This window comes from Centropristis striata, chromosome 2 (assembly GCF_030273125.1).
Source record: "Centropristis striata isolate RG_2023a ecotype Rhode Island chromosome 2, C.striata_1.0, whole genome shotgun sequence".
NCBI lineage: Eukaryota > Metazoa > Chordata > Actinopteri > Perciformes > Serranidae > Centropristis > Centropristis striata.
The window spans coordinates 45031203-45057667 of NC_081518.1; the positions used below are offsets into that span (position 1 = coordinate 45031203).

Consider the following 26465-nt stretch of genomic DNA (forward strand, 5'->3'; position numbering starts at 1 on the left):
ATACAGTCTGTGACAGTAACGCATACTTTTTATTCTCAGCGACAATTAATGATATAAACACACCTGTGTTTGCCAATTAAATTAATGAAAAAGTTAAATGTATTGCACCGAAGCCATATTAGGATATTAGAAAGAAGTACTGTCAATCATTTTGGCAAAAAGGCTCCACTACTTATTTATTAACGTTAGCTTGTGAGGCTAGCTAGGCTAATGTGTTAGCAAAGTATAGCTAGCTAGACTATTTAAACATTGACAGGGACATTTTTTTAAAAGTATTTATTTGGAGTCCTATGTGTGGCCAGCTGATGAATGTAAGTGGAATTTAAATACTTCACTCCACTTTCATCCCACTTTTTTTTATCTCCACCAACTCCTTAAAAATGTATAAAATGTCTCTTTAAAATGTTTGGCTGCCTCTGCTAGCTAATGTTAGCCTAATTTCTGTTTAATGCTAGCCCTGATTAGCATACAGCAGGTTTATTAATGAGAGGGGTGCTAAACTCCACCATTCAGTACTCTTAACAGGTCAGTTAATCAAAAAATAATGACCTGAAAGTTGTTTTATGATTGTCTGGATTCATCTAACTACCATACATAGCTATTATAAGTATTCATTAAATTCTAGGTCGATTGTTAAAAAAAAAAAATACTGATAAGTGAAACCAAATGTTAGATAACATAATTTGGAAGAAATAATAAAATATTTATGAAAATGATTAAGTAACTTAAGGAAAATGATTTAAATGATAGTAAATGTGATTTAAAGTAATATTCTCAAATATTTTTATTTACTATAAATGAGTCACTATCCATCACCAAATATAGGTAACACAATGGGGATTGAGCCTTTGGCACACTGAAGAAGAATTGAATTTGCAGTATTTGGGACTGGGGTGTCTGTGGCTACAATAACAGGAAAAATCACATTGATGCACAGTTTGTGACTGTTTTCTATAAACCAGCAGTGGTTGGTCTGCTATTGGTGGTAGGTGGGGCTAATACAACAGACTCACTTTTCAACTCACTTGTAGTTGAAGCTGCATTGTGTTTTTGTTTTTTTTCTGCCTGCCTCTGGTGGTGTAAACAGTTACGGCCAAACAAACCAACAAAAAAAGTGAGATCCAAACATAGCTGCAGTGTGTGCTCATCACCATGGATGCCACCTAAGACAACACAACTTCAAAGTAGTTCAAAAACACTCTAAATGAGTTGGCTTAACCCTTTTTTCCTATAATAATAGCTTAGACTTGTTGCATGAAATCAGCCAAATGAGTCCATTCTGTGATGAATAAAACAATGAATGAATAATACATTTCAACTGTATGTTTATCAGTTTTAGGCGATAATTGTATTTGTTGTCAGAATATTTTCCCCTAAAGTTTGTTTCTGGATTGTCAGTTATGAGCAATAAAATGCCAGTTTGAAGTTTATGTTTAGCTTCTTCAACATGATGTTTGATTTCAACACTTTCAACTGGCTAATATCAACAATTTACTCCATTCCATGATGTGTAGCTTCTTGATGTAAATTTGATTAGCCCCAGCACATCAAAGATGCACAATTAAAATGTATACAACTATAAAATAATACAACTCAAAGTTATACATCATATTATATCCACCCAGAGCAAAAGTCAACCATATTCCCTGTAGAAGTCTTGAGCTAGCAGTCACCCAGAGGAATGCAGGAATTGGGGTGTGATTTGCATGTCACACATTATACTGTAAGATAAGTGTTAAAAATGTAACTGGGAAAGATAGTCCTAAAAGCGTTCCCAAAGGTTGAATGTGGTATAAATAAATATTATACTTGCAGATATACAGCAGCATACAGATGCTTTCTATCTTGGTTAAAATTAACTTTTAAACAAATATATCTGTTCTTCGAGTGAACTCTTTGTATTTTTTACTCATTGTTTACACAAGTTTTGGCAAAACTTACAGCACACTACTGAGTTGGTCTCTCTTAGAAAACTATGTTGATATATGTCAATGTGCTCCCAATAACCACTAACAACTTTTCTTAGCTTTGGTTTCTCACGTTTATTGATTTAGTTGTTTTCTAAATTGATAAATCACAAGCAAAACCTAAGGACAATATATTATAATTTAATGCAATATCAAATAGAGATTTTTCTGCATCAAAGAATAGAAATAACTGACAAAATTGCAATTCCTTACTTACATGAGCCCATTCAATCATAACAAAGTCTGCCCATAATGAAGATTGCAGTGTAATATTTATCAAGCCTTCATCTCATGTAAACGATCTAATTTATAAATATTGATACAGAGTGATCTAATATTAGCATAATTTCCACTACAAATATTTCAAATTACATCTCCACCACAGTTTACCCTACGGAGCCATTACTCATATCTAAACCAACATGTCCTGGGCTCCATTGTATCTCAAACCAGGTCATCTTCTCAGGATCTAATGTGATTAGAATTGACTGGCTGCAGAAAAGCTTGTACACTGATCCCAGTTTAAAAACATCATCGATACTTGTTTGGTTGTTTCAACGGAATATTAAATGGATCACAGGCCACCACTTGTTCTCACTCATTTTTCATAGCACCATCGGTTTTATGAAAATGTTTGGAGGGAATGTACACAGTTGATTAAGTTAAATAAGTTGATCGAAATGTAGTATGAATTTGCACAACATTATTTGATGTTACTTTGTATCATCACTGTATAATGAGAATTTACTATACAGACTTTTGAAACAGCAGGTATATACAAACAAGGAAATATTTGAATATTTTTAGTAACCATTGCTGATTGAACTAAAAAAAAACACAGCGGATGTGTTTGCAGCACAAGCCCATATTCATCTCAATATCACAAATGACTTCAAAGAGCACCTGACATGCACGATGCACTTTCTAGTGTGCCATAGTAAACCTGCAAATTGTAAATTGAAGTGGTTCATGAATTTGTTACTGGGAAACTCACTCCGGAATAACCAATAACAGACTGAAATGAAAGAAAAACACATTTTCGACATGCCCCATTGTCCCTCTAGGATTGCATTGCTTTGCAACAGACCAGTCATTAATTGGTGACAGTCAATTAATCACAGCTGGTACAGACGGCTGCATCTATTGATCTTGTTCGAGCACTTATTTTTCATCCCTAAATGACACCGATTTCCAGATTTGACCAGCATGTGTAATGGACAGTGAAGAACCAATGACCCGAGTGTCAGTCTTACCACAGGTCGGGGTCTGGACCCCTCCCCCACCTCTGCCAAATAGCATCTTTACCATTTAGCTTGGAAAGGTTTAGACTGCCCTAAGAGCACAGCAGCGAAACAGTGCGCTCTGGTGCTCAGATGACCTTTTCTGTTTAAGGCTTAATCTCTGACAAATGCTTGCTTTAATTAGCCTGATACCCCCTGCCTGGACCGCCACCCCACCCAGCCCCTCGCTCTCTCTCCATCTCCCTCTCTCCATCACTACTTCTCTCCGTCTTCCCCAGTGTGCTTTCTAGAAATTCTCAAACACACATCAATGTGATTTAGAATGAAATGACAGTGAGATAGCCAGAGGTGAGACAAAAAATGTGGGAAATCTGTTTGAAGTATTGCTTTTAAGGGAATGATAAGCCAAATATGGTGTTTAAAATGTATAATGTATTTAAATTTAAGAGAAGAAAATGTAACATCATTTTTTAGTATCATGCCTAACAAGTTCCCATATTATTAGAATTACGGTCTATTACTCAGAAAGGCAACAGCAGTCTAGTTTAGAGAAGGTGTTGTTTGAAACTCAAAGGTATTTAATATACAATAGTGTAACAAATGACAACAAAACACAGAGGATGAGGTAATGTTTAGAGAGTATAAGAGTGAAAGATTAGCAGATTTACATTAGGAGGTTTAAGATAACATATAATGGCAACCTGCAGGCCTCATTTATTGATTCACCACTATCACAGACAAAGTGTGTGTGTGTGCACATGTGTTTGTCTAAAAAAAAAAAAAGCAGAATGCATATGCTTCAAATGATTTCATGAATTGGGGAAAAAAAGTGCCTTTAAGTCATTTAGATTTTATCATAATGTCTGTTATGGATAAATTATGTAACATATTTGAAAAAAAAATAATGAAATATATAAATGTAAAGTACATAAAATGCTGATCTCAGAAAAAAAATCTTCTGAAGTTTGAAGATCAAGAAGTTTATTGGGCAAATGTTTCTGATAACTTTCCAACTGCTGAAATTAAATCCTCTCAAAGCCTCAGCTTCATCCAGAGACTGCAGCACATCATGCATCCCTCCCACTGCAGCAGCAAACACAAGTAAAATAGATGCATGGCTACAAATCCTTGTTTTATTGGAAAGGGGCCTAATTATTAGGATGTAAGTCAGGCTGTGACTGGAGGGCCGTCTCCTTGATGCGGGCCTGGTTTATATTTATCCCCTCCTCTGCAGCTCCAGCAGCAGCAGTGCCACCATCACTACCAGCAGTGTGTGGCGCTTTTATTACATCGCCCACAGGCAGGTTCAGCCCTGTCACAGTCACACACACACACACACACACACACACACACACACACACACACACACACACTGCCTGCAGGACCGGCAGCCAGTTGAGTCCCCTCCACAGCAGAGTTACCCCACATCCCCATGCAGCCCCACATGGGCCCCTGGGACGGTGGAGGGAGGGAGCGGGTATTATGGTAATACTATAGCCTGCTGCTCCCTTCCCCTCTCCTGCAGCACAGCTGGGAAGGACCATCATTACAAGTATTGTAGCAATCTGTTTAAGAGGGACACATTGGAGAGGTTGGGTGACAGAGAGAGGATGAGTGCTGCATACATAGATCACATAAAATATGATTAAAATGTGTGTGAGGGGACCAGGAATAAAATGCAAAACTTGTTATGAACACCTTATATCAAGTCTACTGTCAAAATGGCCAGCTGTAAATCTCTATTTTCCCCTCTTTACTTTTTTATTTTATTAAAGGTTTCTTGTGTTGAGCTGGTCATATCTCAAGACATGGGGCCTGTGGCACATAAGGAATAAATAGGACATAAAGTACTTGAATCTCTAATGCCTCATATAGCTTTACCAATCTATATTATAGTGTGTCACGAGCTAGAAATCCATTATAAAGTGACCAAAATAAATAGCCTTGCAATAGTGCAACTGCTGCTCTTATGGTCAAATTACCCTGATTTCATGCAAAAATTCTCCAACCAATTATTTTTAGACACAAATGAATAGCAGGAAATATATCTATGAAGTCTTTATGGTAATTGATAAAAAGCTGTGATGTTCAGTGGGAAACTCCCACAACACATGTCTCAATGCTGCTTCAAACACCTGTTTTGCAATAGATTAATGATTATATATCAAGAAAGTCTGATCAGAATAACAGCCTACTCCACTATTCTGGTAGCAGATTAGGCCTTTGACAGCGCAGTCAATCACTCAGTGTCGGATTAGGCTGCTCAGAGACATCCATCTACTTGTCTTGTTTTGGGGCAAAAGAGCAGGCTGTGATTCAGAGCGTTATCAGACTCCATCATCCTCACAGTATTTTTAGGAAACAGAGATATCCATTACATCCTTTTTTTCTTCCCTGTGCCCTCCTTCTCATTCTATTTTCAGCTCAGTTTTGAACAGAAAGTTCGATTGATAAAGCACAGAATCTATAACAGCATGCACAGAGGTGAAGGGTTATTGAATATTCTGAAGATGAACTATTAAAAATGCATATTATCTCATTATTCCTGCTGCCAAATAAGTGGAAACTATATATGCCACAAGACAGAAAATGGTTCTCGTCTTTTTCTTTTCTTGACCTGACAGAGGGCACGTGGAGTGGAGAGAGAGGAGAGTGGTCTTTTAAAAACTGCTTCAGTGCACTAATGTCCCTGAAACCTGAACCCTTATTGGATGTGAAGGGCATTATAAGACCTCCACACCCTCTGTTTAAAGGTGAGGATTAAAGGTGAGTGTATTAGTAGCAGCAGCAGTGTGTAGAACATCATGTCGGCAGAAACACAACCATGCTCACTAGTTGTATTGTGTTTTTTGTAAAAACAACTAGTAAAAAGAGGGCTGGTGAAATAATGTTCAACAAAGACATTTGTCAGCCCTCCCCCCAACTCCTCACCCTACCACACACACACACACACACACACCAGGAGGCCTTATTAATTATTTGTAGCCACTTGACTTCATATTGTGCTGCCAGTGGCTTGGTCAAAGATTATAATTACCACTTCCCTGTTTGTATCATTTTCCATCTCCTGTGCTTTTAGTGCAGTATTACTTCTCTTGTCCCTCTCTCTCCCTCTCTTCCTCCCTCTCTCCCGTATACACAAGACCAAAAGTGCAGGCACATCATTTATTGATAAGACAAAAAGAATGTAATGAAATTATCAATGTTCTTGAATTAATTATGAACATGATTAAGAAAGCTAAAATCTCAGGAGCCGGTCTCTCATTACCCATTCACTCTTAGGGATTGCTTTCATTCAGGGAAGGAGAAGGGAAAAAGCCTTGAAGCAGAGCCCAGTCCGGCTCAGCCCTTCTCCCTGTGTGCCTGTCCCCTCGTCTCTGCTGCCGGGCTGATTGACCGAACCTCCGACAGACCGACCGGCCGGACGCTTCCCTTCCACCGAGCCTGTTACTGTGATGCAGCCAGGCACCGCTAGCTGCCTCGTGGCCTCTGACGTTTGGTGGAAAAGAGAGGATGTGCTCAGCGTTCCTGTTCTCCACCTGCGTTCAGCTCCGGGGTCCTGACCTTCCTAAAAAAAGAAACACTTGAGGTAAGTGAAACTTCTCAGACTTGTGATTAGGCTTAAACTGCTTGTCTTTTGTGAAATATTTGTCAGTTGCAATTATCTTGGCAAGTTAAAATATTTATCTCTCTGTTACATACGAGAAAATTCTTATTCACTTTTAATTGACCATATAGAAATATATATTTTTAGTCACACTCTTCTTTAAATCTTTATTAACTGGGGAACAAAAATGAGTTAAGGTTATTGTAATACCAGTGTGACTAACTGCAAATTAGGAAATTATATTTCATTAAGTTTTCCCTCTTCTATTGACAAACTGAAGCTAAATCATTTATAAAGTGACTGTTTTTATTGTGGAATTCATGGCAAATATTGAGTGGATTTATCCACCTGTATCATGCGGCTTGAATCCTCTTTTCTTTAGATTAGTCTGAATCATTTTGTGATGTGATGAGAACAAAAAAGCCATTGACCCAAAATTTTTAATTGCAAGTTGACATTTATATACAAAACATACCTTTAAATAATAAAAAATGGCATGCATCTGCAGTGATCCATATTCATATCTGAGGATGTTTGTGATTTTATTTGATGAATCTGTTTAAAGTGTCACCTCTGAATAATATGTATAACGCCCATTTTGTAGCATGCAACGTCATTTTATATGAGAGCAGCAGTGCACGTTAAACTAATTTCAGTGACTATTATCCATTTATATTCAGTGAGAGCGAGAGAAATGCTCTGCAAGAGCTACATATCTTTGCTTCAGTCTATCTTTCTTCTGCTCAGTCACATGGGACAATATATGGGGCAATACTCCCCAAAGTATTGGGAGTTTCAAACAAAGTCTCAAAGCCACTGTCTCCTTCCTATTCCCACCATCTCTCTTTACAACTGTCTTTCTAGCTTTCTCTACACGTACACACACAAGCCTGCATGCACACACATATGCTTAATCATACTATAGATACAGAAATACAAATCTATGCATTGTTTAACCTCCCAAAACAAACAAAACGTACACACACATGCACATGGACATACTGTATTTTACTCATACTTACATGTACGCTGCTTTTTTTTCCTTTTCTTTTTTATCACACCGAGATTTATGTTGTAGAAATAACTCTGAAGTCACATTTAAATGATTAACAATTTCTTGTTATTTTACAATTCAACACATATTATGACCTATTACCTTTTATTGAAAATGGTATTTGTGTAAATTTTAAAGCAGTGTGGTGTTCTCCCCTCCTGCTACAGTCATTTATGGAGCAGTTTTTTTCTTATTGAAAAGGATTTCACGATTTTTGGTGCAGTATCAAAAGCGGGCAAGATTCACTAGAAGAAATAGAAAACAAGAGAGACGGAGAAAGAGAGAAAGAGAGAGAGAGAGAGAGAGATCTCAGGGGTTAATGGCAATCCTCCTGTCCCAGGGATTGATCCAAGTATTGGATCGCACATAAAGCTGCAGTTACTGGATATTACCCTGCCGCTATCGGCCTGCAGTGATGGCCTGGATAAGAAGTGCTTACCAAAGAGGATGCTCCTCCAGGGCAGATACGGTTTCTCAGCCCTCTGGGAACAACAACCACATGCCTGCTGCTTGCTCAGGAACTTTCTACCTCATCGAGTAAATCCAGGGGCCTTATCAAGTTACTGGCCTACTGAACTGCTCAAAAATGTTTAAACCTCCTCAGATTTTGAGCTGCGTAGGGGCAAGGCAGTCATTAAATGGCACCTGCTTTTCAAAGATAAGAGTGTTGATTATTTGGTTTGTTCGGCTTGTGTTTTATGTCGTTGGATGGAATAGGGTTATCGCTGATTTAATTCTAAGCAGAATGCAGTTTCATAGATTTTTGCTGGGTTAGATTGTGAAGTTGCTGAGTTACTCTTAACAGAATCGTAAAGTTTACTTTTTGCTTCATGTGGTCTTCACTGCACTTTCCCTGGACTAATTATTGTAATGGCTTAAAACCCTTTAAATGGGCGTGCTTTAAGAAACTGCCCTGAAACCAGTCCTGTCTGTATCCACTGTATCCACTCCAGATTTGTTTCGGGGTTAGCTGATTCCAGATCTGTGCCAAGGTGGGCAGCTCTACCCATGAGCATCTGCTGTATGTCTCTCTGTGGTATTACCCATGAAGCACCTGGCTCGTGCCACACGCCAGCAACCAGAGCCCAGATGGCAGCTAAACAGGCTAATTATTTCAACACAAAACTCTGATGTCCCACACCAGCACTGGGGGGCCACTTTGGCATTCTCCATTCCTCTCTCTAGCTCTGCCGAAGAGGATGTGTGCCATAGAGCTATAAAGATGTCAAGTGGGTAATCATGGTCATAGACAGGCCCCCGTACAGTGCTTGGCGTCCAGATGTAAAGATGGTCATATGTGGCCTCCTTTAGAGGAACACAGGCATTTGGCAGAGTAGGATGGTGCATTGTCTTCACCCTTGGTGCTCATTGATGCAGATGCATGCTCATTATATTCCAGAGTTGACAATAACATAAGTTTTTCAGTGCATTGTTTTGGATCTTCTACATGAAAATGCTGGTGTAGACAAAATGTCACAACTATATAAGCAACTTTAACTTTTTGTTTTCCGACATGTGGACAAGATGTGAAAATCAGAAACAACCTGCAAAAGGCATTTTATGAACAAGCAAGCATTCCTCCTCCTTTTAGACACTGTTGTGTAAGGTATTTGACTGCTTTTGTGAAATGAGGCTCAGTCTGTATCTAAGATTCTTCATTCATTCATTCAGTCATTCAGTCACTGTCAGCCTGTCTGTCCCCTGGTGGCCGTACAGTGCTATGTGGTGATGTTTTCATCCTTTGCCCCCTCTAGAACACTGCTCGGGTTCTTCCATCGAGGACACAGTTTGAAGTACAGCACCACTTTCTGCTCATACAGTAATCTTGTATTTGTACATCAGACAGACTCACTTTCTTTTTTAAGAATCTAAGCTGACAGTTGCAAGCTCTTAACTACTAAAGCAGCAGTGCAGTGCAGGTTTAACCAAATTATAACTGGTGGTCCACAAACCGAACAGTATCAACATCTTTATCTGACATCAGAGGATGCAGTTTCCCACTACATCTTCTCTGAGGTTGATGAAGTGTTGCCATTAGGGCCCATCTCCTGCATCCACAGCCCCATCAGAGGAAGAATTGGTTGTGCTTGATAAAGCTGGCACTTAGAACAAGGTGCAGGTCCCACAGCGATAACCCTACTGACTCCAGCATTAAAGACTCCACCAATGGGAGGGCAGCCTACATCTTGATCTATTGCTTCGTGTCAGAGAAAAGTATTGCTGGCTGTAATCTGTGTGTTTTCTATTTTTGTAGCTCTGTGCAGGCATGAAGAATATACCTCCCTGGATGTTTATGGAAAATGGGTAGATATTTAAAACAGTTAAAGACCCTCCAGCCTCCAAATAGTCATATGTGGTTTGATGCTTTAGCATTTACCACAAAAAAACTGACATTGTTCTTAATTTTTTATCTGTAAATCCACTCAATAATGTCCAATTTGCTTTCTTGAACATGAAGGTTTTTACTTTCTACACTTTTAAGGACACCTTAAAATGATTTTTAAGTTAAAATGTAAGACATATTATCTTAAAGCATATCTAAGGCAATTTAAGTTTTATACTAAAGTAGATGTTCACTACTGGCTCTCTGAAAATGTGGAACTGTGAAATGTAACCACTGATCCAGACAAAAACACACAGAGTAAACTGACACCTATTGTTTTGTGCTTGTAGACTCAAAGTCAAAGACAGATTAGCTGAAATAAAGCAATAAACGCTCTAATTTGTCCCAGTACAGTTCTACTTCATCCTCTCACCCTCCTCCTCCTCTTCGCCTCTCCCTAAAGTGTATCCCATCTGCTGTGGGGACCTCTCCCCGGTATGCAGGAGCAGGATAAGCACACCATTTCCCTGTCAATACTTTGCTATTAGCCTCTGCAGATCCATATATCACTGGGCTGTAGGCTATGAGCTGGGTGTTCTTCTTATCTGAACGGCTGAGGCCGAGGTTCTCCTCTCTGCCCTGCACTTTGATTTATCCAACCAGTAGGTTAATGAGAGCTGCAGCCTGCCCCTTCGCTCATAGCCTGAGGGGTAAAACTGGTGCATGTGAAGGGGTGGAGGGGTCTGAGGATGTGTCCTAAAATGCCACACAAATGACTCTGGTTCTCAAGAATTCATGGTAAATATAGACGATAAAGAAACTATTGGATATAATCATCTGTTTTTGGGAACTTTAACAGAGTGATTTAGCAAATAATTTAAAGCTTTGACTGGTAGTTGAGGTTCATTATCTGAAGGAATAGATCAACATGTTGGAAAATATGCTTATTCACTTTCTGTCAAGATCAATACAACTCTCACATCTTTCAGATTAATTTGAAGCTTAAGCCAGGAGACAATAAGCTTATCTAAGCAAAGGGACTAAAGCAGGATGGAGAGCTAGCCTGGCTCTGTCTGGAATGAGTCCATCTACTGGTCCAGCACCCCAAAGACCACTAATGTTTACCTTCACCAAGGTGTGTATTGGTGGAAAGGTGTAGTCTGGGCGAAGGATGAACCCATTATATTAGGAAGTGGATACAAATCAAGGGTATTTAATCTATTTTTAACATTCATTAACATTGCAAGATAGGGAATGGCCTTGGTGGAGGCCATTCAAGTTAACACATTGTCCCACTTTTAATACATACAAAGTCTTTAAAAAACAAAGATACAGGTTGTAGATGTATAGATGTGTATGTGCTGACTAAGCTAAATGTCTCCTGGCTGCAGCTACATATTAAACAGGCACACATGAGAGAGATATCAATCTATTTCTTGGCAAGAAAGTAAATAAGTATATTTCCCAAAACTATATACTTTACAAAAGTTTAAGTACGTACAGTAGAAAATGAGGGGTACACATCTATAGTCCGAGCTTCAAACTCTTTGGTCTGTGCAATCAAGCAAACACAATTGGCATTTTCTCTGATGGGAAGCCTATGAGGGATCTTGTAGCTGTGTATTGCACGGGAGTTCAAATTCAAATTAAGGAAAAACTATTTGAGTTAGTTTTTAAAGCAGCTGTTGGGACTGGCAGGACAGAGTAATAGCATAAAGATATGTGATGACGGCAGCTTATGCCTTTACTGTACACTGTGTTTTTCCATATTCATGGACAAATGCCATACATGTGTAGTAAATGATGATAAAAGGCAGTCCTAAAAAGAGGTGTGTAGCTTTTGAACACTTCCCCAGATCAGTGAGTTACACTGCCTGTTACATCAGTGAGTTTATGACCTGCAGATATTTGGCCTCAATCCAAGAAGAAACCATCTAATGAGCAAGCTGTGTCAGTGTCTCTAGCAGCTCCCTCTCAGCAGTCTGCCTGTGCAGTTTGCAATGTGTGTGTGTGTGTGTGTGTGTGTGTGTGTGTGTGTGTGTGTGTGTGTGTGTGTGTGTGTTTGAAAGCAACAGAAATTCTCTATGTTGAAGGCATTTAGCTGTGGGATAGAGAGGAACTCAGCTACTCACACACAAGCACAACAGGGGAAGACAAACCACTGCCAGATAAATGTCCTACTTAGCTATTACACTGTAGAACATTTCTACAAGAAGGCAGACCCTCCCCCTGCTTACACACACACACACACACACACACACACCTTCCATGAAAATATCTAGCATATGGTTGTATGCTTCTAGCTCGTATCCCAAGGCCAGTTTCCCAGCTGGTTCCCTGAGAGAACAGAGAGAAGGGGGAGAGAAACAGAGGAGAGAAACAGAGGAGAGAAAGGATACAGGGAGAGGGAGGAGAGAAGGAGATGCATAGACAGTAAGAGAGAGAGAGAGAGAGAGGGAGAGAGGGAGAGAGAGAGAGAGAGAGAGAGAGAGAGAGAGAGAGAGAGAGGGAGAGAGAGAGAGAGCAATGAATAGGGAAAGAACAGGAGACATGGAGGTAAAAGAGAAGAGGAGGGAAGAGGAGAGGAGAGGAGAGGAGAGGAGAGGAGAGGAGGAGAGGAGATGAAGAGGAAGGAGATGAAGGAGGAGATGAAGGAGGCCCATGGCAGATGTATTGCAGGTCCGGACTGTTAAGTACCTGATAATGAGTTTGCCTGTGAGGCTTCAGTCATTATGGTTCTGTTGTGACTAACAAGGCCCTATTGGGGACAACAGCTCCTCTCTGTGATTCTCACATTGATGGTGCTGCACCCTGCTACACCCTGCTACATCATTTTATTTTATTTTTTAACAGCAGAATTTACTGCAGAAGGAGGAACATCTCTGACTGCAAGGCATCGGCTGCCAACCATGTAGTTGAACTTAGGATTCTTGACCCTGGAAATATTAGTTAAAGGGACAGTTCAGTATGTTTCCTCTTACCTGTAGTTCTATTTGTCAATCTAAATTGCTTTGGTGTGAGTTGCTGAGGGTTTGCTAAGATATTGGCTGTGAGAGTTGTCAGCACATTCTTTAAATAGTGGAAATGGATGGCACATTGCTAAATGCATTAAAAAAAAACAACTTCCTGACCCGGTTACTCAAGATAATCCACAGACCTTGTTGTAAACTACTTTATCTGAAGTGTAGTTCGCTCACAACAAGGTCTGTGGATTATCATGAGTAATGGGGTCGTTTGTTTTTGGTTTTATTTTATCAATTTCTGTGGGTTGTCATAGTTAGGTACCAGGAAGTACATCAAAACAACAAAAAATAAAAAAATAGCATTTTCAGAATTTCATCAATATCAGAGTTACTTCAGAATTTCATCTGTCTTATTCAATGCGTCAGGTTCAATGCTTCTATCAATACCAATAATTGGTTATACAGACCCACACCCATTAACCATTAACACCTAGTGCACAAGACGACTCTATCTCAACATGGTCCACATTCAAGACAGGACACACACACACACACACACACACACACACACACACACACACACACACGCCCTGACACACGACAAAAAAACAAAAAAACAAAAAAACAAGACCCAAGGACGAAAAGAAAATTAAATTGTTTATTTTTATTTTTGTCCTCTGACATTGATCTTTCAATACACAGGTCAGGCAATACTTCATCAAAGCCTTCCAACTCTCTATTGACGGTTCTTCCTTATTCTTCCAGTTTTGCAATATTAGTTTTTAAGGATAAAAGAGGAAAAAAGTGTCCAGTGCCAACTAGTCTGATATCTCATCCCCTCTATATCTTGAAAATACATTTCCTTGGAGAGAATATAATTTTCCTGTTAGTATATTTACATAACCAACTCTCTATGCTTTCCCAAATCTTCTTAATACTTTTGCAGTACCAAAAGGCGTGCATGAGGGAATCACCATATAGGTTACACATTAAACATTTATCTGACCATGTGTTATCAAACCTGGTGATTTTATCTCTAGTATAGTAGTACCTTGTCATTACCTTAAACTGTACTAGGCACAGATTTCCATTAGTGGTTGATTTGTATGTTAGTGACAAGCATTCTTTCCATTTTTCTTTAACATCAACGCCTAAGTCTTCAGTCTTCAGTAATGTATCGATGTTTTCCGCGTTTATCAGCAAATTGTACATATAACCAAAAAGTCTCCTTTTTCTAAACGCTTTTACATAAGATATTGGATATTTCAGGACTGGTTTTCTTTCCCAAATCAAAATTGTGAGTAATCCAGTTTTTCAGTTGCATATACCTAAACAATCATCAATATAATTTATTTTTCAAATGTATTGTTTTTACCTCTTTGTCTACCAAGTGAAGTGTCATATAGTCCTATTAAATATAGTATATATATAGTCCTATTAAATTCAAGAGAAGACACTGGGCAGCTCACAGCAGAACCATCTAGATTGATGAGTAGCTCTACAGACAAGAGAAAATATATGTACTTTTTATTCAACAGCTGGAATTGTTCTTGTTTCACTGGGTCATATCAATAATACTCTTTCTGTCTTTGTATTGATCAGTCCAGATTCTTATGGATGTCATCTTGCTCTCAAGGACATAGACAGACGCTGTTATGTTCTGACCTTGAGTCTATTGAGTATCATCATCACATGCATATTAGAAGAGTATAATCATAGAAATGGTGTAAAACAGCACAATACCAATGGGGGAAATCATTTCCACTAGAATTGTTATCTTCTGTCTGCAACAAGGTGTTTTTAATTTTTTAAACCTGTTAAACATCAAACCACTGAGGAAATTGAAGTCGAGAATTCCATTATAAGAAGAGAAAATATTGGTCTTTAGATCCAGTAAACATAATTACAAACCCTCATCTCACCGCTGACACTGCAACAAATATATATTTAATAATAATAATAATGTGCATAAGGTCTCTTAGGTTGATTGCATATTTTTAGGAGCTTTGGTGCAAAAGAAGATCCCAGATGGATCTAATGAAGAAGCTTTTTGTTATCTGTTGTATTGAACCGATGTGCATATCATGATAGGTTAAGTACAGTAGAATATTAAAAAGTGTCATATATACAAGAAGAATGTAATTTTTTTCTGATCAAGCGGGATCTTATCTGCTTCTGCAAATAAAAAGAAGTAATGAAAAGATGCCTATTGAATACCATAGTGGGACAAACATCACAGAGAAAATACTCAAGACGAGCATAATAATATTCTCACCTCTGAGAATTAGTTGTAATTTGACACAGCTGGGAGCTGAACGAGGCCATTTTACATACTGCTGCTAATAATGTAGCCACCCTGCAGATATCTTCATTATTATGACTGCTGCTCTGCATTGTCTTGCAGAGCAACCTTGGTTTCTATGTGTAAAGGGTTAACATGACTCTCATGTGCCTCCACCTCAACATCCATCATGTTTCTCTGTAACCAGATCATAGCTTCAATCACAGGGAAGATTAGATAGTAGTCTATTAATCTCCCATATTAAGCAGATCCATTTGTGAAAGCAAACGGCCCAGAGAGGCCATCCTTTCACTTGTTGTCTCTAAATCTGATTAGCAAGCATAACGACATGTTGCTGAGGGTCACAGCAGATATAGATTGGTCCGCCTGCGTCTCCACTCGGTGGCTGGGGTGTTGCAAGAATGAACAATTTTATGTTCAAGCACTCGTGGGAATTTCTGTTGTAGTCACCTAGTTTATTGAGCAGTGAGATAATGAGAAGGTGGCTTCATTTGCAAAACATTGCAGTGTATTTTTGTGAAATTCGGGCTCAACATTTTATAAACTCTGCTATTTAAAAAAACAGTAAATGTCATAAATCTTGTGCAAATATAGTTTGCATCTGCTTAGGTCTCAACTCTTGTTATTTTAGAGTAGAGTGAGGACATGTTTCATTAATAAACAAACAGGACACATTTGCAGCATTGTTTGAGCAGCCTGGCTGGGCAGATGGAGATGTAAATAAAAAAGAAGAAGTCCGGTCTGCTGAACTGCAGAGTGATGATGAATCGGCCTGTCCTTTCATAAATACCTGCAACACTGTGGGCTGTGGAGCAGAGCAGAATAATCTCCTTAAATTAACATGTCAGGTGATTATTTTAACTACTTTATGTAGCATTACCATGTGCACCATATTTTCAAATTTGATCACCTCTTATATACAGTATTTCTATAGTAACTATAGCTGATAAATGCATTGATATAAAGTAGGGAAATAGAAGCATAGAGGAAATACTCCAGAGTAAAGATGTAAAGTAACTTACATTCTGCCATTGATAATGTGTTATCACTGTTTTAATTGTATCAGCAGTGATGTATGATTGGAAGTCAAAGCTTTTGTATATGAAATAGCATCTTTATTGTGAAGTATTATAAACATAATATGTAAATTACATTTTCTCACAATCAAAAAGTTTTCATTTGGTTCAGTGAAATTGTTTAGCAGCTGTTTTGATTAGTCGACATGGTCAGAAATATAGAATGTGGCGGAAGATTAATATTTTCTAACTCTAGTTCTAGGGATTTCCATGCATGTCTTCAGATAATAAGTTTTAGCTAAATGCTAATCTGTATATCAAGAACATTTTGAAAACCTTTGTGAAAACTTTTCAAAATCTAAAATCCAATGAAAAATTCATGGTCATCAAGCCAAAAGGACAAAAATCAGAGATATTGTCATGATAATAGTGCCACAACAATGTAATTTCAATGTTCACTGTAAAAAAAAAAATCTGTTTAATTTACGGTAAAATCCCGGCAGCTGTGGTTGCCAGAACATCACCGTAAAAAAATACAGTGAGCGTATGTAAATGTAAATATCAGCAAAAACTGTAATTTATACTGAATAATCCCATTACTTTTAGGATAATTGTTTCATCATGGTATTTCTCCATTAACTTTACATGGACATTTTATATTTTTACAGCAAAACTGTGTGTTTTCTACAGTTTATGGCGGTATAATTTAAAGTTTTATACTATTCTTTGATTTACAGTAATTAAAAGTATCTACTACGGTGATGTACAATGTTTAATTTTACAACCTATTTCTGATGCAAATTGACAGTTTTTTACTGTAATTTTTTACAGTGTTGATGAGTGGACGGTAGGATCATTTTTACACAGATTGCTGTAAATTAAAGCCGTGACCCATTCAGAGGTCATGATGTCAGTGATGAGGATGATGATGAAGAATATGGAGATGATGTCATTGGTCTTTATTTAGCCTTTTTATCTCCATACACAGTGGAGGAGAGTTAGCTGTGAGGTTCTGTCAGGTGTCTGGTTTCTCTCTCTGGCTTGGCTGGGACCAGGAGGAGCAGGAGGAGCAGCAGGAGGAGGAGGAGGAGGAGGAGTATCCGTTACAGCAGGAGCAGCGAGCGCGGGGACGGATCTGTTTACTTGGGGAAGTTAATTGATTGGGAGGAAAGGTGGTGAGGGGAGAAAGGAAGAAAAGTGGAGGGTAGAGGAGGGTGGAGAGGGTATTGATCATGTGACGGCTCCTGCCATAACCTTCGATATGCTTCTGTGCTTTTATTGCACCGTAATGCCAAATAAGATTGTTTCTTGTAAAAACAGCAGAGAAAAACATCATGTGCTCAATGAGAGGGCAGACTGAGGGATCGTTCACTCATTAAGATCAATTTTTACCCTTTTTCATTAACACCTTGACCTCAGCAAAGGTTATGTCACAGAATATATTCTTATGTACTAAGTGGGCCTGTCAATGATTTCTGTATTTAAATGCATCAATATGTTTGACGCCCCAAAGAATTTTATTTATTGGAAACAAATATTTTGTGCTTTTTGATGTTACTGACTTCAGAAAAAATAGCAGAAAAGAGACCTAAAAGAGAAAATAGGTGGTATATTATTGAGATGTTTCTGATAGATTATGACTGCAACTATTATTTTCTTTATTAATTTATCTGCCTTTTTTGTGGATTATTGGATTTTAATTAATTAATTGCTTGCCTATGTCAGAAAATAGCGAAAAATGTCCAATCCCAGCTTCTCAAGATCAAAAGTGATGTTTTTAAATGTCTTGTTTTGTCAGTCTAACACCCAAAGATATTCACTTTAATATCATATAAAGCAGAGAAAAGTCAGATATCTCCATATTTGTGAGGTTGAAAACAGCATTTTCTGCCATTTTTGCATGAAAAAATTACTTTAATGATTAGTTTTTAGTTTTCTGTCAATAACCTAATCAATTAGTGCACTAATTGTTTCAGCTGTAATTTAGATTTAATCCAAATTTAATAGAATTTAATTCTCTTTTAGCATGTGACACTTGTTTTAGCCCTTTAATGTTGTTGGTATTTGTTTTGAAGCAATGTTTTAATGAAGCCTCTCAACATGACTTTTACAACATGACATAAAGAAAACTTAAATTAATTCACATTGCTCTTAAAATAATCCTGCTAAGTTATTTTGCAAAAAAGAAAGAAACGATAAAAGGAAATGTTAGTTTGAGTGGAAGTGAGTCTCAGTTATATTGGGGGTCTCAGTAAAATTAGCTCTGTTAGTGCCTGTTTTAATCACATTTTTATTCTCTTGTGTCACACTTTGTTGCCTCCGCTTTGTATGGTTATATTATCGTTATTATCATCATAATTGTTACATTACTATGAACATGTAGTAAAAGGGAAATATTACAAACAAACAGAAATGAGCACAGTCATGCGCATTGTGTCTACCAGGGGAGATAGAGCAGGAGATGGAGAGAGTGCAGCCTGCATGCCGTCCACTTTGTATTGAATAGACGGCATTAATAATTTAACGGCAGGGCTGCTAGCTATTATTACAGAAAAACAGTGAACTGCATCTGGACGCTTTCCTCATGTTTGTATGTCAATACACACCTTGGCCTCGTGGGCTTACCGGACCTCCGCGGAGTTCACATCTTAAAACAAGAACACAGGTAACAGGTCACGTTCACAACATGGTGCTCAACTCATTCTGAGTTAAAACAGCAAGTTAACAGGTTAATAAGATAGATACAGTATGGCTGAAAAAGAGAAAAATAACAAAAAATACAAAAAATAGCACTTCACAGTCCGCTTGCACAGTCTCACCATTGTAGATGCAGTCATTGCATTGTGCATGTTGCTAGTGTGTGTGTGTGTGTGTGTGTGTGTGTGTGTGTGTGTGTGTGTGTGTGTGTGTGTGTGTGTGTGTGCTATAGTGCTACTAGAAAGAGCAGGGAGGGCTGGAGGTGAGGGGGAAGCGGTTCTCATATTGTTTGCCGTGTCATTTTTAGTTCTGCTCTCCTCCAGCGTCGCTGCTTCCTGTCTAGATGGACATTTCTCTGTTATTCACTGTGAGGTTATGGTTTTAGATTGAGGGCAAAGCCCGGAGCGTGCTGTTTGTTTTGAAGGAATCCGTTGTCAATACAGGCGCAGCAGGGCGAGGTTTGTTTGCAGAGTTAATAGTAGTTTGATGATGTCATTCTCAGTGACCTGGAGAGGAATTGACCCCTGTTGTGTGAGTATTTCTAAAATGCCACCTGCACAATTATGGTTGGAGTGTCCCTGGGCTGCTGTGTGTAGGGTTTGTTTTATCTGAGACAGTCACACACACACACACACACACACACACACACAAAGTGTAGTGCCACAGTTTAATTTGCTGACCCGTACCTCCACATCTTCTGAAAACATGTTCGTTGAATGTCAGAAGAAATTAGGTTCCCCACAGTGAGGGTGAAATCATTTATTCATCAAGAGTGACTTTAAACATTTTACCACAATCCTTTTCCTCATATATATATATATTAGTTATTTTTGCTACAGCATGGAGTAACTCTCTAAAATAAGACATTTTCAACAATTTCCTCAACAGTGAAAATAGGTTTTGCTTACATTTACACATGCACAGAGGCATCTATAACAGGTTATAACTGCATTCATCAAACATTCACTGCTACTCCTGTTCATAGGTATTTGATGCAGATAATTTAAAATCTTTTCTGCAGACTGATCAAGTGTTTTGATGGTAGAAAGACTGTTTTCTTGTATTAATTTAATCATCACATTGTTGTTGATTTTTAGAAAGAGCAAAAATAAAATTGAATAATAAAAAAAGGAAGCGGAAAGCAAAAAGAGCAAATCCTCTAGAGAGATGTATAATTCATGCTCACGACATAGCAGGCATTCTGTGTGTGTGTGTGTGTGTGTGTGTGTGTGTGTGTGTGTGTGTGTGTGTGTGGATCCTTCTGAATAGTGTTTTATTCTGGTGGATGATCACTGTGTATTGTCTCCATGTCTTTATGGTTCCAGTAGCCCAGAGATAGTGGATTTAGCCCAGACCTGAATCAGTCATGGTGGAATCGTCTTTATTTATCTTTATTTATTTCACAGGTGAGCTTTGGTGTTTGGCTTTGACTGTGTGCATATTGTATTCATTGTAACAGTCACTGAATCTCAAAATTCACATATTATATTAAATTATGTTCCTCTTCAGTATGTGTTTAAGAACATGAATAATATAGAAAGAAGACCAGTGGAAGGTGTGACTGGACCTGAGGCCATATTCACAAAATATGATTCAGTATTTTCATTAGTTGATATTTCCACAAATATTTCAATATTTCCCTTTTTTCTTTTTTTTTTACGTAAGTGATCATCCTACTTAACAGATACTTAATAGGTCATCTTTCAGTGTGCAGAGACGTTTTTCTTAAGAAAGTTAATGCCTGTCACAAAGTTGATGCAAACATTAACTTCTTTTAGTAATTTATACAGACATTTTACAATTCTTCAGCGGTGTACTTTCATATATACTGAACATATATAATTCGATTTTTTTTTCTGTAGCTAATATCAGCATCAATGCTGAATATTCAATATTTTAGAGTTACTTAAGATGATGTAATACAGATATTCATGTATCTACATAAATACATAAACAAGCATTTTGGGTAACAGTATTTTGAAATCATAAACAAATGTACTGCGCAGGACATTTTAACATTTGACAAAAAGACAAACTGTTTCTAAACTACCTCAAACATTTCTCTAGTAATTCTGTTCCATATATCAGCCTGACGTATAAACCCACAACAATATACTGTATCTGCAATAAGCTACAAGCGTTCTGTCTGATGCTGTTCTATTCTGTCCCGTGTCTCATGAAAAGAAGTTAGCAAACTAAGCATTTATACTTAATAATCCTTCAGTCTCGAGGTAGTGACCAGCAGCAGAGCCTTCCTTTATATCAGCTACTTGTTGGAGTAAACATAAATAAAGTGCTGTTTTCTTGGTCCTGTAACCAATGAGACTGATGTCTGGGAAGGTAGATAATTGCACTTTGGAGCCAGTGTAATAACTTCTTCTTAAAGCTTCTTTTTCCTCTTTTTCTCAGATAACCTTTCAAGATTTCTCTTTAACTACTTTGTTAGAATGGTCCAAAGAGAACTGGAGACTGACCTATATGCTCAAAAAACATCTGTACTTGCATCTAACTGTTCATATTTCCACAGTGCTGTCCCTTTTTCAGCAAGAAAATGTGCCACTGTTGGGGAAAAAGTTATAATAGGCTTTGAAGTCACCTTTTGCCAACGTTATCAATTCATTCAATTCTCTATTTACACATCTGATGTTACAGACCAGCAGACAGGACAACAAACTGTCCTGACTGAAGGAGACAAACAACCTCATCAAAACAGCTACTTTCTTTCTCATTGGTTCCTAAAAATATAGTTTGAAATCATGCAATTGACAAGTACAACACACACACATTCATTTTCACACTGTTCTGTGTTTACTGAGCTAAATGTTTTGTATGTAGCAGCTGTATAATGTGGAGAGCTAACTGTGGAGCAGTCGTCTCTCCATCATGAATTATACACAGAGAGGAGTCCCGTGCGTGTGAAATGGCATTGTTCACAGTTTGTGTCACATCAGTGCATGTTTAACTAGGCAAAACAAAAGCTTTTCAATATTTCAGTGGTGAGGGAGTGACAGTGAGGAGACATGGCTGCTCTGCTGTCCTGTCCTCTCCCGTCCTCTGAAGTGCTCTCCTCTCCTCTTAGATTACACCATCCCCCGGAAAAAAAAAAAAAAAAAAAGACTCTGCCTCAAAAACCCCACTCTCTAACTCTGCATCTCCATGTCAGACCCATTTTTACACAATGAAGCCAACAAGAATTGACTCACAAGCATCCCTCTTCCCCATTTATCACTCCTCCATCTGTCCTGTTCCACAGGCTACATTAGCCTGTTAAGCTCCCTCCACTGGGTTTGTGCTAAAATTCAGTGTTAATCAAACTCCAAACAGGTACACCAGGGTTTGGGTCTCAGAGGTCCAGTAAAAAGGCAACACTACAGAAATGATTAACAGGGGGGCTATTGAACAGATGTGAAACAGAGAAACAAGAGGAACACAGACAGTTAGAGAGAGAGGATTGTTTGAAGAATGAGACCAAGTTTGTTCTTCTTTCTTATGATCACATTTTATTTGGAGCTGAATCAGCTCACATGCCATCAGAACATGGTTTCATGATGTGACCACAGCACAGATGGCTTCTCATCTGCTTGTCTTCCTCTGCTGAGTCAACCACAGAGAAAGTCTTTACTGCTCCCTACAATCCACTTTGTGTCCTCTGGCAGGGGACTCGTCTGATTAGCCGTCAGCTAATGAGCTCTGACTCGCCGGGCTTTTAAGTCTCACGCCATCATGCACGAGGCCTGGTTAAGAGTTGATGGACGGATGAGACATTAACTGTGGAGAAGGAGGAACGCTACTGATGGCGTGAGTGGACACCATGTCGGGCAGAGGGTCCCAAACTATGGCTGGAGACCCTTCAGAGTGGACGCACAAGAAGTCTGCAGAGTTCTGAGATGATTAATGGGAAAGTACAGAAGCAAAAACATATTCTGCTGCACAAAATTATGTTTACTTTTCAGACCTTTTCTAAAAGAATTTGTTTTTTTTCTTGAGAATTGCTAGATAGATTTATCCCTGTATAAATTAAACAATTATAGATACATACCAATAATACATACTAAGGGTTTTAAAGCTCTGGGAACCACTTGTCTCGAAGGCATTTTTAGACATTTTCCTGGTCAAACAGTATCATGTTTTAGGCCTTGATGGCAGTGGTTTTTCACTTGGTGGCCACTTATTGTATGAAGCAACTTCTGTATTAAAATTATGGTGATCTAGGGCGGCAACTAACGATTATTTTCATTGTCAATCCGTCTGTCATTTTCTTAATTAATTAATTAATTCGTTTTTTGGTCTTCAAAATATCCAATTTCTTTTTTTTTTTTAAGTAAATCTTGCTTTCCCAAAGCACATGACGACGTCCTAAAATTGCTTTTTTTTTCTCCACAACTCAAAAATATAACATTCACTGCTGCTGGAATCCGAGAATTCAGACTTTTCTTTTTCTTTAAAAAAAATCAAATAGATTTATCAATTATTAAAATAGTTGACAGTTAATTAAATACTTGACAATGAATTGATAAATCTCTCCAGCTCTATTCTGCTCTGTATTGCAAAATGTAAAAACCTTTTTGGCAACATGATTTTACAGGCACTAATGCCTTTGTATCTGGACAGAAACATGTGATCAAACTATAAACTAAATTGTGCAAAGCATCATAACTACAAAGCAGAGAGGGATTCTTCACACTGGTTGATACCAGAACACCAGTGAGATGATGTCTCCAGCAGGAATCACAGGATGATAAGCAGCTAAAGCAGAGACGCGGATAAGTGACAAAAAAAAAGCAGAGTAGTCACATATTAATCGAGACATTTTAACTTTGTCATGAGAACATTTTCCAGCTGCAAGGCGCCGTGCTGATGTTTAGCCTGAGGCTGTGACAGACAGGAAGGATGTTACGCCATCACAGCGTTTGATCAGCAGCGTCACAGAGCGCAGGTATCACAGAGACTCCATCTCTGCAGCTGTTCAGACTCTCTGTCGCTGGCTTGTTTAGATATTAGTGTAAATGGGATAAGGAATATTTAACTCTGTACTGTACACGGCTTTAAAAGAGCTCAGCTTCCATCTTCCATCAATGAAACTAAAAACAGGGTCCAAGCAAATAAACACATGCGAGTCAACAAGCAGAACATGATTCTCCAAAGCTGTATAATTGTGTGTTAATATGCCTCAAAGCACAATTACTTGGCCACATAATGGAAGTCTGATCAATGTATGGATCCTGCCCCCTACTGTCAATGATGAAAATGACATCTATAATCAATTAGTGGATGTTTAGTGTTGATGGGCTGCAGGCAGCAACTACCAACAAATATTTCTCTCATTTGGATCCTTTTTTGGAGAGAGAACTGCTGTCTAAGCACCAAGTAACACAGTTTGGTTTAGAAATTTGCTTTCATTGTCGTATTTATGTTTTACTTTGAAATTCTACTTGGATGTAAAGTGAATGGATCATGTTACGCTCCTTTCTCCTTTCTCCTTGTTCCTCCCTCTCTCTCTCTCTACAGAGAGACATGTTGAGGATCTGTCACCTCCTGCTGTATGCAGGGAACACAGCAACCTCTTCTGGACAAACGTGAAAGTAGCAGAGGGTGTAATGGAGCCAACCTAACAGAAGTGAGTAACACCTATTATCACTATGAGTCTGACAATCCGAGGTTGACAGAAATTATGACAGCGCTTCAGGAAATTAAACGGCACTTTATCGTCATTACTGTATTGCTGCTTAACAGTTATAGAGTTTGAGATCGAGCCATCGACTCTGCTGACATCTCACAGGACAAGTTAAAATCCCAGATGTCTCCCATCACATCTGGACAGATAACCAACTAGTAATTTGACTTGAGAAAAATCGTAAAATTGCCTGGGGAAGCGTTAAAAAGTATTCCATGATCAATGTATCTGATTAGTTTGCTTTGACGGTACACTGGTGAGCTAATCAGGCCAAAGGGATCAATGGAGCGCTTGTCACGGAGCCTCGCCTTCCTTCTATCTTCGGATAACTACAATGTAAATGACTGGGTACTAAAGGAAACCCTACTGGGACGCATACTAAACTCTGCCTGTGCTGCATTGTGCACATGGGAATCTCTACAGACACTTAGCCAGTTCTTAATCAGTAGTGTGCGAAAAATAGGTCCCTATTACACAGCCCTCTCTGAGTCTCTTATCATCATATTTGTCAGAGCTGCTTTATTCATTTCCAGATCAGTTTCCTCCAACTGTAAACTTTACAGCCCTTGTAGCAAATCCTTGTGGTACCATCCTTATTGTTGCTGAATGGCTCTGAACCTCTTTCTTCCTCCTCGCTGCCTCTGTTTCTCTCTCTCTGTCTCCTAGAAGAGCTACGACGCCACCAGATGCTCTCGCTGCCTATTTGTCTTGTCCGTTTCACAGACAAACTAATTGCTAAACAAAAGGTGCTGGCGTGTCCTGTCCAGGACCCTTGTAAATGCTTTACAGCCACAGTTCCATTCTGCCGGATAGTTAAGTGGCTAATTATAAAAGGATCACAAAAGAGTCTGATTAGGGATAAAGGGAGGAGGAGGAGGAGGAGGAGGAGGAAGAGGAGGAGGTTGTGCTCTTACAGCCTTCTAAACAGAGCAGGTGACACAGTTAACTCAACATAAATGAAGGCCCACTTATGAAACTTCACAAAGACATAAAGAGCAGAGTAACTCTTAGTTATTGTTGAGACAGAGTTCCTGTAGAGATGAATGCTTCCTGGTAAATATGCTCCTTGTGTTGATTGATGTGGACGTACTGAGATAAAGCCTGCAACTAATAATTATATCCACAAGTGATTAAACAGCTAATTCTCTTGATTCATTTATTAAGTGTCTTTAAAATGTCATAAAATAGTGTAAAATGTCCATCACAGTTCCCCACAAACAGAGATTCTCAAATGTCTTCATTTGTCCAATAAAAAGTTGGACATATTTATTTGATTTGCTGATAAAATCTCCTTTACTGAATACTGAAATATATAAGTATTCGTTTGAAAAACTGCTCCTGTGAGTGTTGTACCATATACCTATATTATATAGTATATTAATATATTAAAACAAATACATTGTTCTGTAAGTGGGAACTGTTTTGTATATAATATATTATATATACTGTTTTTTTATGAACCAAAGATGAGTTTTGTATCTTAAAACTTCATCCAAATTGTAACAAGCTAAAAAAGCAAACAAAAAAACGGTGAAATATATATATTAAGTTGCAAAGTATGCAAATATTCAATTTTGTAGTCAAGTAAAGTACTTGAGTAAATGTGCTGTGGTACATTCCA

General features: G+C 38.3%; 1 long non-coding RNA gene across 2 annotated transcripts; it reads left to right on the forward strand.

Moving 5' to 3' along the window:
• The first annotated feature begins 203 nt into the window (after positions 1-203).
• LOC131986901 (uncharacterized) lies at positions 204-24787 on the forward strand. 2 transcript variants are annotated; one of them, XR_009395718.1, is made up of 4 exons: positions 204-311; positions 5833-5974; positions 6508-6797; positions 24679-24787. It is a non-coding gene; the product is annotated as an uncharacterized LOC131986901 (long non-coding RNA). The 2 variants fall into 2 exon arrangements; XR_009395719.1 differs by having other exon boundaries at positions 5833-5961.
• Positions 24788-26465: the final 1678 nt, after the last annotated feature.